The sequence below is a fragment of the Anastrepha obliqua genome, chromosome 3 (assembly GCF_027943255.1).
Source record: "Anastrepha obliqua isolate idAnaObli1 chromosome 3, idAnaObli1_1.0, whole genome shotgun sequence".
Taxonomy (NCBI): domain Eukaryota; kingdom Metazoa; phylum Arthropoda; class Insecta; order Diptera; family Tephritidae; genus Anastrepha; species Anastrepha obliqua.
In genome coordinates this window covers 89017861-89036504 of record NC_072894.1, presented here as the reverse complement: position 1 = coordinate 89036504, position 18644 = coordinate 89017861, and positions in this window count along the sequence as shown.

The window sequence follows — 18644 nt, the reverse complement described above, 5'->3', positions numbered from 1 at the left end:
CCTGATATGGCTCCATGTGACTTTTTCCTGTTTCCCAAGCTCAAGTTGCCGCTCCATGGAAAACATTTTGAGACAATTGATGTCATAAAAGAAAATTCGAAGAAGGAACTGAAATCCATACCGAAATCGGCCTTCCAGAAATGCTATGATGATTGGAAAAAACGTTGGCATATGGGTATCGCATCCAATGGTGATTACTTTGAAGGAGATAAAATAAAAATTGAACAATAATTAACCGTTTGTGTTTTATTAAATCAGTCTCGTTCATATTTGAGCAGAAATACACCTTCAAATCACCAGTATATTATTAGAATAGTAATAGTTATAAGAATAGTATCAGCAGCGACACCTCTTTTACAAGGGCGAAAACTTATTCCCATACCCAATACATGTTTCAAAAAATAAGGTGAATATTCAACGTTCATTCGCCTTTTAATTACTATTATTTTTTATGTTGGTACACTCGTCTCGAAGATATTTTATATTAGGTTGTTTCTGAGCGGCATAAATAAGGCAAGTGTCCATTACCACCGTTTTTTCTTCAATTTTTATATGCCAATAAAACTGCAAACATTTTTGTACGGTCAAAAAACTTTTCTCTATGCCCAATGGTGGCGCAAATTGCCTCTGAAGAAAAATATGTGGGACTCACCGGTAGTTCACATGGGAGCTACCGCGTTAATACCCTGCGAGAGTGCCTGCTAGTAGTTATGTACTTATGTATGTATAATACACTTCGCGTTATATACATATTATGATGAATACCAAGTATATTTGACACAACAACGCTACCTGATTTTTAAATATTGGTATACGTACACAGGTATAGTTTTTGTTGCCGCATCGAAAACACTTTTTCAAGTATCTTTTACCTCCAAACGTTGCAAGTCCATGGAAAGTTGCGGCAACTTGTGCAAGCTTTTGGCCTTAGCTTCCATTTCCTGAATTATGACATTTGGACATATTTGGTGAAATATGTGAACATCCGCTGGATGGCTTCCTTTACTTTGTGAAATCTAGATCACGTTCAGGTGCATAAAAACCTTAGGTGAACTGTGAATTATGGAGCTGTAGATGAATATCATAGCTTTTCGCTGTATTGTATCTTTCCTGTGAGACTGTTAGTTTCAGAAGGTGCTTACAGGAAACCATTCAGCTCACTTCTTACTTGTAGCCAGTTGCATACATAAATTACTGGTGTAGCGAGTATTTAAAATTCCTTACGCTTATCTGTGCGCCCTCAAACTTTTTTTGCTACTTTGCCCAGTTAAAATTTAATTTCTTTTTGTTGTTATTGGTGAGACATTAAACGTGTTGAAAGTTTAATTTTTTTCACATTGCCAACGCAGATTCTTTTTAATAGTCAAGCTGATGGAGTAACAAGCAATCTTTGCTATGCTTATAAAGAGATAAAAAAATACAAATAGACGAAAATGAGCTCCTTTAATCCTCTGAGACTTGCATATATTCTTGTATGTATGTATTCGAGCATGTATGTATAATACAAATTCATAATACAGTAGAGGCTCGCAAAAGTTAACCCTTTTGTTTTTGGACCAGTAAATTTCGGTGTATTTTGAAAAGTTTGCGAGCTTGATTATACGAGTACGGGAGAAAATGACAGTGTGAATGTATACATATTGATACTTATACTTGTATATAAGTTTTATTGATATTTAAGTACTTTTTCGTATGGTTACATGCAATGTCTTATTATGTACCAGACAACTATTTACAACTATTAAACAGAAAATGAAATCCAAAATTAGGCTCGGACTGAACTTTATATAACCGGGTAAATTTTATTAAAATTTCATTTGGACTGGCTGTTAATTTTCGGAATCAAACAAACTCATAGGTAGTGAGTGTTGTAGCTTGTAACATCATAAATTTAGTTCTTACATATAAAAAGTAGGCGTGGTTTTCATAAGATCTCAATAATATTTACAATATGTTGGAATTAAATGAGGTGGGGAGCAATACGTATACTCAGTTTGGGCGAGTTATTGAGTCGTTATCTAGATACGTGCGTTTACCCAAAAGTGGGACTGACACTGCCCATTTACTTGTATTGTATGTTTTTTGCTTGGGTTCATCTATTGTTCAAATGGGACCACAGTTAGATATTGGTTCAATGAACTTAAACGTGGGCGAACATCCGTTTTTAATGAAGAGCGACCAGGACGCTTCCTCGTTTGAATTTAATGCAAACGAGGAAGCCATCGCCGAGACAGATGAGTATTTTGGAGGGTGCGACCTTCGGGGAGGTTAAAAAAATGGCCGGAGCGTTGGGAGAAGTGTATCTTTTTAAAAGGGGACTGTGTTGAAAAAAAAAAGAAAATTTTGAAGAAATGGTGTCTTCATTTCACCATACACATACACCTGTACACGTCTTTATATCTGACTCGACTTCTTTTTATTGTTACATACAACTGTTATCTGAACAAAATTATAATACCGTTGTGCACAAGTGCACGGGGGTATAAAAAACATTCTGATGACACTTAATTAGCCTCTGTACCACTGAAATATTCTGTAACGTATTTTGATCGATATGGTTGCCAAAATACGATTTATACTAATATCCGGTAGTTGTTCGAAGAGTTGTGCAACATGGTTATACGAGAACTTCTCATTGTACTCAACAACAATCTCTGAATCTCCGAGAACATTGTCACCATCTCAGTCATCTGTAGTTATTCTATCATATATTATATATTTGCTAGATCATAACTTACCACAGGTGCACTATAGGTCAAACTATACAAATTGAACCAAATTAAATAATTGATGAGCCTACATTTTTTGCAAGTACGTACATATTTCACTACAGTAAATCCTTATTGTATTTGCGTTTTATTGTTTCTTGCGAACATCCACAGAGCGAAAGTCGACATACGAGTAAACATAAGACATAAAATCAAGCTGATGTTGGGGGATAAAAACAAAAGTTTGAAACTAAAAACTCAGAAAAGTTTCTAGAGTTTACTTTGGTGGCATAAGTCAAGTTAACATTTATGAGTCTCTACTGTATTTAGATTGAGTGCAACCCCGCTGTTTGCTGATAACAAATTAATGTGCTCAAATTTATTGTGCCGAGAAGCCTACGCGTTTACCTTTCAACCCTCTCATCACTTCAGTAATTGCGCTAAGAAATGATTGGCTAAAGATTACACCCAAGTAGTAGCAGCGATTGTGGTACGGTGCACAAACACACCGTTCCAGCCGAGTCACACTCAACTGTAGTTATGCAAAACTTGTGGCAATTAGCATTGTAATCAAATAATCCCAGCTAATTGCCGCAACTCCAGAACGACACTCGAAAACTTCCAAGGTTGTTGCTGATGAGTACTTGGTCTGGGAAGTTTTGGTTTAGTGTGCCTTCAAGCCCACAGGGGAAAAGAAGGAGGAATTGTGGCTATATCTTGCACTAATCATTATACCAAGTCTGCAATGGTGCCTCTTGTTTTGAGCAGCGTACTAAAATACTCAAGTATATTAAAATGTATGACTGATAAGGATGAATGGCTGAGACTTGTTTCAAGGACGTAAAGTACAAGTAAACAAAAATGTATTCATTTTATATTTTCATGGCGATAAAGCTTCAATAACACTAGTGTGAGGTTACATAGTTATTTAAATTAATTAAACGTATAGTATACTTGTTCACTTATGTTTGGTATCAGTGGTTTTGGGGAGGGGAAAACCGAATTTGATATTATTTTGGCGATAACATCATTTGTCGTCTAAACTTCTATACACAAAAAAAAAAACAAAAACACGCTAAAATAATATATTTAAAAAACGAAAAATAATTAATTCAATTTTTTTCATTTTACTTAATATTTCGCTCATATCCTTCTGATCCCAATTCTTTTATTATTAAATTCCTTATTATGTTAATCTAATATTTTACTCTCTATTGAGGGTTTCCCGTTCTGCCGTACGGTGCAGAAGCATGGAGGAGGTCAACTGCAGATGAGAAAGATTTAGGAACCTTCGAGAGAAAAATTGTCCGTAAGATCTTTGGTCTCTCCGCGTTGGTGAGGAGAATTTGGAACAGTGGAACAGCTAGCTGTATGAGCTGTATAGGGACATAGACATAGTTAAACGTGTAAAAATGCAGCGGATACGCTGGCTTGGCCATGTCACTGTGTGAATTTATAACTGGGCGCAGGACAGAAATAGCTGGCGCGCTATTTAGGATTCAGCCAAAACCGATACACGGTTGTAGCGCCACATAAGTAAGTAAGTAATCTTTTACTCAGGAAGGTTTCGGGTTTCATTACTCACACATTAAACTATAATAAATAAGTCAAAGTTTTTGCATAATTCAATAAATATTCAAATAATTATAAATGAATAGGTTGGTGCGTGACTACCATTCGAAATTCGGAGAGAACGTAGACCAAAATGAACGAAACACCAAAATGAAGAAAAAGTTTTTTCTAATAGCGGTCGCCCCTCGGCAGGCAATGGCAAACCTCCGAGTGTATTTCTGCCATCAAAAAGTTCCTCATGAAAAAATATCTGTAGTTCGGAGTTGGCTTAAAACTGTAGGTTTTTCCATTTGTGGAACAACATCAAGACGCACATCACAAATAGGAGGAGGAGCTCGGCCAAACATCCAAAAAGGGTGTACGCGCCAATTATATAAACAAATGTTTCCCAGTATTTTCATTATAACAACAAAAATGTTACTATTTAAATTAAACTACTTAAAATGGTAGTTTCCAAGGTTTAAAGAAAATCATGGTGTAATTAACAAAGGAAAAGGAAGGTATGGACGAGGAGGCACCCTTTATAAATATTATATAAAGTGCGATTTTGCATGTTCATTCGGTTGGTTTGCTGTCGTTTGATAAAATGGGGAAGGCTATTTTGGAAATGTTTTACTTTAAAAAAAGAACTGCTACCTCTGTGAATAGAAAGTGAATTGGCAATACCTCAAGCTCAATATACAAGCCAGGACCTGTATTAGTCACATATCCTCTTCATTGGGCTCACTTTGCCATTTTTCCGTTTTTTTTTTATTAGATCGCACCATATATATCCATCTGGGCAATCCAAATTTAATTTTTTTCATCGCTGAAGTTAATGGTTTCCAAGTGGTTCCTCTTTGTTCGAATTCTTCCGCAAATTTTAGGTCTGTCTGAATGTGTTTTTGTTTTAAAGGTGACTAAGAAAAACACTTTTTATATTTATGGCTTTCAGATGACGCCGCCCGTTTTATTAGGGTACTAGGATGACAATTTAGGTTATTGAGGTAAGCTACTGATTGTTACAGTTTATTATTATGTTTGCATAAAACTAGCAAATACTCGGTATGTTCTGCTCTGCCTACAGAGTATGCACTACAAAAACCAATCAGCAGTTATGGATATCAGATACTTTTTTTAAGTTTGCTGTGCTGGTTATTCCCCTTTATATTCCTTTATGGAGTTTAGCACACATCGAATATACTAAAAAACAATATTTTTGTTTAAATGTTCCTGTTGTTTTAAAATTTTTAATGGCAATTTTTAATAGGAAATAATTGATCAATTTTTTTAATACAGAGTGGTAGTAAATATATCGGTAATTGTATCATGAGCTTGAGTGGTTTTGGTAAAGACGACGGGTCTGTCAAGATGCTTCTGAAGCTCACGCCGTTATGCACAAAAACTTCTTGTTTCGGCTATGGCAAGGAAGGCACAGGGTTGTTTCCACAAAAACCTTCCCTAAAACTTGTCGTCGGTGTACAAAGGTGCATAAAAATATGTGCAGCTCTGATTTGCGCCGAAAACCCCATATGTCAGTCCAAAAGTTCGTGCGTGTTTTACCCATAATTTCACTTTTGTACGATTTTCGCATACAAAAAATTATTCGTGGAATATGACGGAACTATTTATATTTTCTTTCATATATTTTGCATTCAACAAGTGATTTTAATCGCGGATAGAAGCACGTGTTGTTAAAAAATAAAATAATAAAATGGAATCTTCGAACGCGTATAAGAGGTATATTTTGCATTTTTTTTATAAAAGTGGTAAAAATGCAACAACTGCTGTTGCAGAAATAAACACTGTTCACGGAGAGGATACCGTGAGTGTAGGGACTGCGCAAAAGTGATTTTCAAAATTCCGAAGTGGTAACTGCGACGTGGAGGATGCCCCGCGCGCTGGTCGTCCTGAAGTCTTTAAGTCCGACGCCTTTGTCGAACTCGTGGAAGCTGAGCCAAATTTGACAGTCGATATGATAGCTCAGAGGTTAAATTCATCACATGGAACAGTTCACAGTCAGCTGGTTCAGTTGGGAAAGGTTTCAAAGCTGGGAAAATGGGTTTCGCATAGACTTTCCGTCGCCAACCTTCAGCAGAGAGTGAATGTGTGTTCTCAGCTGCTGGAATAGCTTGAAAATGAAAGTTTTTTGAACCGTATTGTTATGGGTGATGAAAAATGGGTCCTCTACAATAATCCTGTTCGCAAACTCCAATGGTTAGATAAAGATGAAACACCAGAACCGACCCCTAGAGATGACCTTCACCCCAAGAAGATTATCTTGTCTATTTGGTGCGATATTTCCGGTATTGTTTATTATGAACTTCTGGAACCAAACCAGACGATAACTGCTGATTATTATACCCATCAACTATCAAACCTGAATGAGGCACTTAAAAAAATCGACGCAAAGTTTTGTTTCACCACGACAACGCAAGACCTCATATCGCAAGGCAAACATTATGCAAGCTGAACGAGCTCGGATAGGAGCTAATGCCGCATCCACCATGATCTCCGGATATTGCACCTTATGATTATCACCTTTTCCGTGGACTTCAAACCCATATGAGCAACAACAACTACTCCTCAAAAGAAGCTATAAAAAGGGATATTGAAGCGTATTTTGGCTCCAAGGACAAACAATTTTTTGAGCAGGTAATTAAAAATGTTCCTAAAAGTTAGGAAGATATTTTAAATAATGAAGGAAAATATATTATTGATTAATAAATACTTTAAATATCATTTTTATTAATTTTAAAACCACCTTCACAAAACGCACGAACTTATGGACTGGCCTGCCTACTTATGGGATACATATTTACGCAGGTTTGTGCTTTGTACCAATATTAGAAATTGCATCTTCAGAAAGCCCTTCAGTTGCTACGCCTTCTATAGTTTATAATTATTATTTTTAAACCCCGGTATATAATTGGCAAGTAGCGTGGAATACTATGTGAGAAATTGGAAATTCAAAACGCATTTGATTTTGTGGCCGACAGATAATGCGTGCCAACATTTTATTACGCAACCGCCCGTTTATGATCTGACTTAACTGGTGCCCTGCTCATGCGTACCGCAACAGATATCATGCGTCGTAAAGAGTAAGTAAGAAGAAATGTGTGCTGCAAGTGGTACGAGTATTGCAATCTTAGTTCAAATTTCAAATTAATTCATTTACTATGTGTAATTACGTCTATTCTTTTTTATCTATAAGTACATTCAAGCAAATGTATATTCTCATTTTCGCCATTTTTTCGATTTCATCACTTCTTCAATGGGTGTCGGTGTAAGAATTAAGTATCAAAACTACAATGAAAACTATGTTGTGGGAATGCAGCTGCTTCGGCAAATCTCATGGTGACTTAGCAGCAATGCACAGAATTCCGCACCCCATCTGCAGGTTATGTTCTTCAACTGGGAGTTTGAGATTATTTCATTATTCTGCTATTCGCTTAGATTTACTATGAAGGCCCATAGAACTTTTACAACTTTTCGCCCTTTTTACATACACACATAGCTGCCGTATGTGAATTCATTGGATTTCTAGTGAAAATGCAATATTTCCATAAAAATGCTGCAGAACATGTTTGCATCAAGTTTTATTGGCTTATTTGAAACATGAGTATAAATTCAAAGTATTCGCAAAGTGAGTTATTCCCGAACTATACGCATAATACATACTCATAAAAGTACATGTGCACCATTAGAGATAACATGCAATACTGGTTTATTAGCGAATAAATATTTTCGAATTTCTTGCAAGCTACGAGCAAAGAAGGGGGACTGCACATGCGCATATTAGATTCCAAATTAATTGGGTGACAGCGACATCTATAGCGATAAGAGTTACGTTCAAAATCAGACCACTTATGCAAACTTACGTCTATGTATGTAGTTTCGAAAGGTTTTTTGAAGTATAAACCGTGTTCAAAAAAATTTTTAGTAGAGTGTTTGTGAAGGGCTGATGATTCGAGCTGTTCGATGAGAATTAGATGAGCAATTGATTGCGTCTAGGATAGCGATTATTGTAGTTGCAACTTAAAATGTTTTCAAATGAGCATTATTGAAATCGTCAATCCAATTAACCTTAAATTACAATCATAGTATTCTGAATTTAGCAAAAATTTAAACCACAATTATAATAATTTCAATCTTCGAAATTTGTAGAAAAACATCATCGAACAGTCTTGAAATGGGTGTGAATATTAAGAGGGCTTACAAGGTACACAGGCTCTCATCTATTTTTATAACTGGTACAATGTGAGCCCCGCCATCGAAAGCCAGAATTGTCAGAGACATTTTTTCTGTTTCATAAATGCTTAAAAGTAAACTGCGACAATTGTTGGAAAGCGACAGTACACGTTTAATTACTTTTCAGTAATTTTAGTATTTCTTAAAAGTAGAAAAAAAAATGTAAATGCAGAAAATTTTGTCAACGACGTCAACGAACATTTCGCTAACGAATAAGCCGACGGCTTTTGTTTTGATCGCAATTACGTTCCATCCTTATCCCTTTTTGTTAAGTTATTTCAAAATGAACCAAACAAAACTTCGCGTTTCTCTTCTATTAACTTCAGCATATACGAGTGTATTTTCTCATAGTTGTCAGCCTAAGATTTAATGCACAACAGTTGCATAAATATTTAGATAAAGCTCACTATTTAAAAATTTATTTAAAACGACTAAAATTTGCACAACTGCCTACGATTCAAAATCAAATACGTTTGGGTGGCATAATTTTGTCAACGTAAATTTTAGAACCCGATATCGACAATTTTATTACTATTTTAATAGAATTTGCCATGGAATAGTAGTTGTAGTGACTATTGTTTTTTTACAAAACAAAACACGTACCAGATAAATGGGTTCACGGAAAATGCCTGTCATTACTACTTCATAATGGGCACACAACCTAGCCTAATCTGAAAGCTTATATTGAGTTTTACTAGTGAATGGGTAAGGCTTTCTCAAGTGGGCATCAAAATTACCAAAGTGAATATTTTGCGATGAAATTCAGCCAGGACTGAGTTCTATCATCCAGAAGCACACTCAGAAAATTTTGTTGTAAAATTATAAATAGTTTTTTTTTTTTATTAACTATCGAAGTTTTTTGCAGCGCTGGAATAATTATCACATTTCTCGTAAAGTAAGTATCCGATTACAACGATTTTTCAACTGCAGACTGATAAAGGATGATATTTTCCAAAAACGTTATTTTTGTTCCGAAACTTGATATTTTGTTTTTGTAAAAAATTTTTTTTAATAAACAATTAAAAATTTAACTAATTTCTGCGCCTCTGGGATGAAAATTTTTTAAGGATATTAACGTAATAAACATCTGTGCATTTATGTATGAAAAAAAATGCGTCCAATTCGAAAAGGATTAATTATAATTAATTTTTTTGTGCCAGAATGCGCGCTTCGACTTACGCGGACGCGCACGAACACACAAACGGCGACTCGCGGGCGGCTTGCGAAAAACCGTTTTTCGGACACATCTCAACGCGATATGCTTCCGTAAGATCAGTTTTGCCGACTTTTCCATTACTGGTGTTTACTTGTTTTTAAAGATTGGCCATATAAATAATTTACGTATAACAGAATTTGCGCTTTGACTCTCGCGGAAATGCGTAATGATAATTAAATCAAATGTATTCAAAGGAATGTATAAGCTGTCATGCAAGGTTTCATATACATATACTTCTTTATTACTAACGTTTATGTTTACATATCAGATCTATACCTACATTGTAAGTTCAGTCAGCAAATGCCCTTAAAATTTCTCGCTGAAAAACAACAACAGTTCACGGACGGACACAAAAAGTGAAAAGATATAGAAAGTTATACAGATATCGCATATTCATTTGTTATTTCGAGAAAAAATGAAAATCATTCACGCTTTTTACACTTTTCATGTAGTTTATTTTTACATAATGGGTATAATTTTAGATTAATCGTGGGCTGAAAATATTTTGCACTCGATGGAATTTTTAACTTTTGGTATAAAAGAATGGAACTGCCTCGTATTTTTCAAAGTTTGCGCTTTGGAATAGCGCTTTTTCAACTTACTAGAGTGATTTTCATGTTCTTGTTTATTACAGTAATCAAAACTAATTTTCTTCATCATCAGACCGATAAAAATTCTGAACAGCTTCAATTATATTTGGATCGATTGGGCGACCTTTTTTCTCTCTGGTTGCGATCCAATGCCTTTCGATTTCCGAAGTTTTTTAGCTGCAGCGGCCATTCGTCGAGACATATGAAAATATTCACGAATTTTTTTAATCGTCCATGAGTCTGGGATGAAAGTGAGCACATGTATTTTATCTGTACGATTGTTTTTACTATTAAGCAATACCAGCAATTCTTCAAGGTTTTTGTCAAATCCTCCGATTTCAGAATTTCTAGAAAGACGCGCACTACAGTCAGTCCCTTTTTTCAACTCATCAACGCTCGCAGCTAATTTTACTTTTTCTTTGTTTGTTGGACAAGAGACTCGGCGAATTTTTACCGGGCTCGCGGCAAATTTTTCTAGTAAATTATTGATATTATCAATTTTTATTTCGTTATCAACAGCCGCACAAGTGAAATTAGGATCTTCTTGTTCATTATCTTCAGTAGTAATAATTTCGTTAGGGAAATTTTCAACGGGATTCGGAGGATCATTTTTGAAAGTCAGGCCAACCTGTAAATGATGCATTTATAATTATAAGTACACTTAATACGGTATTTTATTAAGTATGTGGAACATACAATAGGGGAGACGTGAACTTTTCCTTGGTATAAAGACGTCCTGCAAGAACGGCACACAAATTGTCCAGCTATTTCGCTAAATTTCACATTTTGGTCACTTATTTGGACTAGATTTGTGTAAACACGACTATGGTTTTGTTTTCCGAAAGGGTTACAACAACGATTTGCATGTGGCATTATATTAGTCTATACTTAGTTTTGTACACATTAACGTACGCGATTTACATCATATCACAGTTTTTATTATCACCGAAACACATCACCACAGCAGTCGGAAGGAGACTAGACACAACTAATGACAATGTCGGCAAAACTGATCTTACGGAAGCATATCGCGTTGAGACGTGTCTAAAACGGTTTTTCGCAATCCGCCCGCGAGTCGCCGTTTGTGTGTTCGTGCGCGTCCGCGTAAGTCGAAGCGCGCATTCTGGCACAAAATATTAATTATAATTAATCCTTTTCGAATTGCACGCATTTTTTTTCATACATAAATGCACAGATGTTTATTACGTTAATATCCTTAAAAAATGTTCATCCCAGAGGCGCAGAAATTAGTTAAATTTTTAATTGTTTATTAAAAAAAATTTTTTACAAAAACAAAATATCAAGTTTCGGAACAAAAATAACGTTTTTGGAAAATATCATCCTTTATCAGTCTGCAGTTGAAAAATCGTTGTAATCGGATACTTACTTTACGAGAAATGTGATAATTATTCAAGCGCTGCAAAAAACTTCGATAGTTAATAAAAAAAAAACTATTTATAATTTTACAACAAAATTTTCTGAGTGTGCTTCTGGATGATAGAACTCAGTCCTGGCTAAATTTCATCGCAAAATATTCACTTTGGTAATTTTGATGCCCACTTGAGAAAGCCTTACCCGAATTTATGTTTTAGCTATACTTTTTACCAATGGAATTTGTCTTTGTTACTTGTATAAAATCTGCGTTTTCTTAATATTGAAGTTTTCTAATTTATTTACGATATCTTAGGAATAGTCGTCTACTGAAAACAGTCGCTACCTACAAAAGCTACGTCTATCACGGCCCGTGCAATAGAATAGCCATCAGCGTCAACTCATTTCATGGTGTTCTCGATTTCTATGGTGGAACCTACGATACTTTTCTGCGAAATGCCAAAAATATCATCCTATAGTAATAGCCTGATTTTTCTCAAGAACCTTCTGTCCCATAATCTTTATCATTGTATTTCTTACCAGCCCTCTATAAATTCTGATTCCTAGTATCTTTTATATTTGTATGTATATTGCCGATTGGCGTTTGTTTTAATAAAATAAAATAAAATAAAATAAAATAAAATAAAATAAAAAAATAAAATAAAATAAAATAAAATAAAATAAAATAAAATAAAATAAAATAAAATAAAATAAAATAAAATAAAATAAAATAAAATAAAATAAAATAAAATAAAATAAAATAAAATAAAATAAAATAAAATAAAATAAAATAAAATAAAATAAAATAAAATAAAATAAAATAAAATAAAATAAAATAAAATAAAATAAAATAAAATAAAATAAAATAAAATAAAATAAAATAAAATGAAATAAAATAAAATATCGTTTCATATAGAAATGACAGCGTTTACCTGAAAACTTGTTTTTCCTAGTAAAATCCATTTTATGAAGTAAATATAATATAAAACTGTGATTTTCCTGGTATATAATAAAATTAATCCTTTGTCACGATTTCTTGAAACAAATCAGACGGGACTGAAATTAAAGTAATTCTTCATTGAATAAATTAGAAATGATTCCAGTAATCGTAGTTTCGACATGTTCAAAATTGCCTATACTGCATTCATAACCTAAGATAATTCAATGAATGATTTCATAAATTGTTATGGAGTTTTCTTAACTTTTGGAGTAATTAGTATTTTGTACTTTTTAGAACATTTTTTCCCGATATAATCCTTATTAATTTCACCGTAGGCAAGCGTTATTATTAGAAATATATATAAAAACAATTGAGAAACTAAATATTGAAATACAGTTCGAAGGTGTCCGGATGTATTTTTTTATTCCAAGCCAATTGCGCGGACAAGTACATGTAAATGAGATTATCTTTTGGAGTATAGCGGATAGTTTGAGATCGAAAATACTATTTGCACAAATTTACACTTAAAAGTTAAAGTTAAACTGGCTGCCTAAGCTTTCTCCAGAAAGTATCTTAAAAGTTAAATTGAATGAGCCAATGTTGTCTAACATATGCAAAATAGTGCAGCAAACATTGAACGAGTGTTTTCAGGTTAAATCCTAATCAAAATAAGTTGCTTCAATAAACCACTGGTAGGGGCTGCTTCTGCTTCACTACAAGCAAAAGACTACAGTAGATATATGCTGAGGTTTGCTCGATAATGGCGTTCGGCAATGGCATTGATGGCTTGTGTTCCAAAGTGCACGACTACCTCCGGCTTATCTTGCCTTTTCACTGCGAGGAATCTCCAATTTGCCCCCACCAAATCCACGATGACTTAATTTACCACCTGGATGAAGGAGATCAAACTGCAGGTAAAGGTTAAAGCCGACGATACACAAATACCGACTGTAAATAATTCCAAAATATTGGGTGACACCTTCGATAGAAGTTCAGCAAGCAATTCCTACTAGGTTGCTACTGCAGAAACCATCCATGTAGGCATTTGCTGGACATTGAACCACTTGCCAGGGGAGTCAGCAGGCATCTCTTTATTACACTGAGGAGACGCAGGACCGGACACACCTACTGGACTACAAAGTGTATAGGCAGTCATTGACCGATATTCATCCGGAGTATCTTAAATCAACCTTTTAACCTCCCGCCCTCCCGAATTCCATCATCCGAGTCCAACCACCACCCATCGACGACGAAGGTCTTCAGCTGCCTCGTGAGAACCGCGTGTGGTAAGATAACAAATGCGTTCAGTGTATTGTAGTAGGTTAAACTCCTACCTAATGCAGAATTGAACCAGACATACTTGATATACGTTTGGCATGTGAAGGTACCCCGCACGACATCAACCACCTAACATATTCACGTGCCCCTTAAACTCCTTCACGAGATAGACCATGACGACCGGCAACTACACCGTCCTGGTACGGCTTAATGAACAGCTGCAACAACAACAGCAGGAGTACTGATTCATGTTACTTTAACTTAAGCATAAAGCCTGCCATTTACCTAATTTTTTAATTTTTTGATGTTGTTGTCAAATGAAATACTTAATATATCTGATATAATTGGCTTTATGCATTGTGAGTTTGTAAATTTTGCACAAACTTATTTTAAACTAAATTTATACACCCTCACGGGTTCGTACCCTACTTTTCTCTAAAACCATGATGTAAAGGTCACTTTTGGACACCAGAATCGTGTTCAACGCACAAAAGTACTTCCGACACCAGTCTCACATCGAAACAAAAAAGAGTGAGTTTTGTAGGTAAGTGTCTCAAACAGCTAAAACGTACAATTTATATGTATATACATATGTATTTGTTCAGCATTTCGCTACCAGAACAATTTGCGATGTATTATATTATATTTAATAATACAAATTGTTTACTTTGGAGAATCACTAGTTATTGGAACTATAATCGAGGGTACTATATCGATTATGGGTACTATTTCTTCTGAACGCGCTCACGATGAATTCTTTGGTTCGATGGTTTCCTTAACCTCTCGCGCATGCGAGTAAAACCCAGACAGTAGAAAGATTGGTCAATTAATGAGAAAAAGCACAGAAGAAATAAGAAAATCTAGAGAAAAAGAAGTTGTAGATTTAGAAGGAATTGTGTAAGAAATAAATGAAGGTGACTTTGCTATTGAAATGTTGGATCAACTGTTTTCCGTAGTTGTATATTTTCTTCTTTCCCAATTCTCATTTGAAAACCAGGATAGTTAAGAAAGAGAAAAGCTATTCCGCTAACTTCTTTATTTTTTTCCGAGATCTACTTTATACCAAGTAAAACAGTCGGCTGCAGTTTTAAGTATTCGCTAGTTTTCATTTATACTTTTTCTAAACCACAGTCAAAAAAACCAGTTTCTACTATTTGACAAAAAGCACTAGCTTTATCTGGAATTTGTGTTCCCCAAGTTAGTTTAGTTAGTTTAAACTTAAAATTTGTTGGAACTATTTGCTTGAACTACCTTTTTATTCACTCGGCCCAGTGCTTGAGATTTTGATAACCACAAAGCACGCATATAATGTTTCACATTTTCTGATTTTTTAATACTTGGTAATTGAATTGACCATGAAAGTCTCGAAAAAAATGTTACAGAAAAAAACATATGTCCTTTAAAATTGTTTACGTTTTGGAATATATACACAAATTTCTTTAACACTCACATATTCTGTGATATTACGACAATTTGAAAACTTTAAAAATCGTTAAAATATTCATCAGCTTTTCCCAAAAGCGTGGGAAGAAAACAATTTTCCAAATTCAGTGAAAAGTTAGTATCATGTTAATGTTCGTAGGTAAATAATTGTAATCTGGTGTAATTTTTCAATAAGATAATTTTCTGGCTCGAACTGGTATAAATGATAAAAAAATGTGTGCCAAATGCACCTAAATTGTACGTCAAATGAATATCTTTTCAAAGTAGTAATATATGTTCATGTAAGTACTTATGTATATAGCTGCGTACGTATATAGCTGCAGCAGAGAGTTTGTTAAATTCAAAGCTCAGTAGGTCCGGGAGATAAACAGATGAAAAATATTTGCTTCGCACTCACCATCCAAACTGCTTCTTTCTGATTATTTCATTTCTTGAGAATTTCTTATTTCAAACCATCCATCACAATAATGATATGTAACCGTTGATTGCCATTGTCTTCGCATCAACAATTGTTAGTCAAAAGAGTTGGGATTATTGTAGCTTGTCTACCAATTCCATCAAAGACATCAACATCCATCGTCGACGCACCTGCCAAACTTTTCAGACGGAAAAGTACACATTTTTAAAAGATTTACGCATTTATTATTTGCATTTTTTGAATCTTCTTATTTCTCCTTCGTATATTTTGTGTGACTCCGAAAAATGCAGTCCTTCCAACAAGAAAACAGTGACTATCCTTTTTTGCTTCTGATTTTTGACAATTCAGCTAGAAAAAAAAATTACGCAAATGGTTTAAAATGACGCAGCGAAAGCGGATCTGCATGCATTTGCATATATTTTCGAAATATTTGATAAAAGTGTTGTTGTACTCGTATGCGAATGTCTTTTCAGTAAGTAAGGAAGTGTACCAGAAACATCACCCAAACATTTGACAACTGCTAAGTAGCCGAAACAGTAACGACGGAGTTATGCGAATCCTTTAAGTCTTTTCCAAAATCAGTTAGACACACTCAGTTACACACAAACATGTAAATAAGTACATACTTATATGCAGAAGTATAGTATGTATGTATATGCATTATGTGTTTCTACAATGTATTCTTGCTTGCTTTTGATTGAACCCTTACATTTTTCTCACTTTTGACCTTGAATTATTTATTTAAATTTTATTTGGGTTGCAGAGGAAATCTGAGTGATTAATTTTCTTATTTTTCCGGTTGATGTCATTTGTCAAATCTGTGGAAATTGCCATATGGGCCATCGACTATAAGCTGATAATCTGAGTATGTTTGGAAAAATAAAAAAATAAATATTCTTAAATGGCGTTACAAATAAACATGCAAATACTTGTAGACATAAATATGTATATATCTATGCTCCTATATTTATGCGTTCATATGTTCAGGGTGCAGTCCCTGCAGCAGAGTGGGCTTGTGCGTGACTACCTGCCGAGTTCAATGGCCAATGCGGACATAAATCATCAAAAGACACGAGTAGAGCAAGTTTATACTAACCACGGTCTGTCAGCTCAAAATAGTTTATCTGCGTATCATCCACTATATAGAGATTGTCGGTATACCCCTCTCAACCTCGAAGCTGCAAGGTGCAAGTAGCATTGAGACTTCAGCCAACAAGAGATGGGTTGATAGTCTGACATGTAATGCTACAAAAGAATTTGGTCAAAATGAGACGTCAGACGACCAAGGAAAAACGTCTCTAACGTAGTTGCTTTGATCACAGGCTACTGCCTCCTAGATTCACAAGCATTTTCAACTTACCTCGTTTCGACAATTTCAGAAGCTGCTGAATGAGGAAGGGGAAGAGTATGTCAGACATATTCTCTGTTACTGTCTCGCGTGGCATATCACTTGGTTTAGATACTTTGACTCACCTTAAATGATACTGATGACTTTTAGGGATATTAATGTCAGACAGATCATTGGGTTGCACTTAACACAAATTGGTTTAACGACGAATATCAGATTAACTGCCACTGTGGTATCACTATGGATCGGCAACGGCGCGTTGGTTTAGTGACCGACTGCCACTTCTACTTACCTACTTACTTACCATCATCCAATATAAAACATTTTGCTAATTCTCAGTCAGTGTTTTTAAAAAGCTCAGAATAATCACTTAAGAGGTTTGCAATATTTAAACTGCAGCAAATGTATTTATTTAGTTAACATACGTCAGCTGGTATTGATAATCAGTGCGACAAATTTGACCAACAGCTTCTTTCAATATAAACGCATGCCTTTATTTCTACTTTCAAATTTAATTTTAAATATATACATTTGAGTATATGGACGCTTAACGTTCCATAGCTCAGCAACAGGTCGCACACGATGGCAAGCGCGGGATGGTCTCAAGCTCACCCGGCATATACATGGAGAGCATGAACATTTCCGCTAATCTTTTTAAAAGTACTCTGGGTGCGTACATAAATATGTGGGAATCAGAAAACTTAACGTGCACCCACAATACATGCTTTATTGTACATATTTTAACTTGATCTTCTTCACAAAGCTTTGTAGCATCCAATCTCATAAGGATGGTCAAGAAAATAATCTTTAGATATAAGAACTATATACGCGGCCGCCGTAGCCGAAGGGGTTGGTGCGTGACTACCGTTCGGGAGTGTGTACGTTCGAATCTGTGTGCATGAAACAGCCAAATGATAGAAAAAGTTTTTTCGAATAGCGGTCGCCTCTGGGCAAGCAAGCATGAAAAAGTTCCTCATAAAAAACATTTGCCGTTCGGAGTGGGCTTAAAACTGTAGGCTCTTCCTTGTGTGGAACAACATCAAGACGCACACCATAAATTGGAGGAGAAGCAGGAGTGTACGCTTTAGTTATGTATTATTTATTTATATTCACATTTACATTTGATTTTGATTCATTTTAAAAACATCTGAATAAACCCAGTGCCATTACTTACTTAAGGGGTCCCGGTGGTCTAGAGCTCGAAAATTTAGGGTATTTGCAGGATTTTTTTACCATAAAAAAATGGGAAACGATATTTAAATGTTTTAGGCTTTTTATTTAACTTCTTTTACATACAAAATTCAGTCATACTATGTCCCGCTACTAAAATAAAAAAATAAAAATTTACAAAATGGCGCGGCTTTGAATTTGACACTCTAACAATCGGGTTTTTTGTCAGTTTTTTAATAGAAAAAAAAAACGAAATAATTGAAATAATAATATGATTCTACTACGGGCGATAGCCATTGAAGTTGTGAACAACATATTAAAATTTCAGGCGATTTGGTTGAATAGTTTTTTTTTTTGACA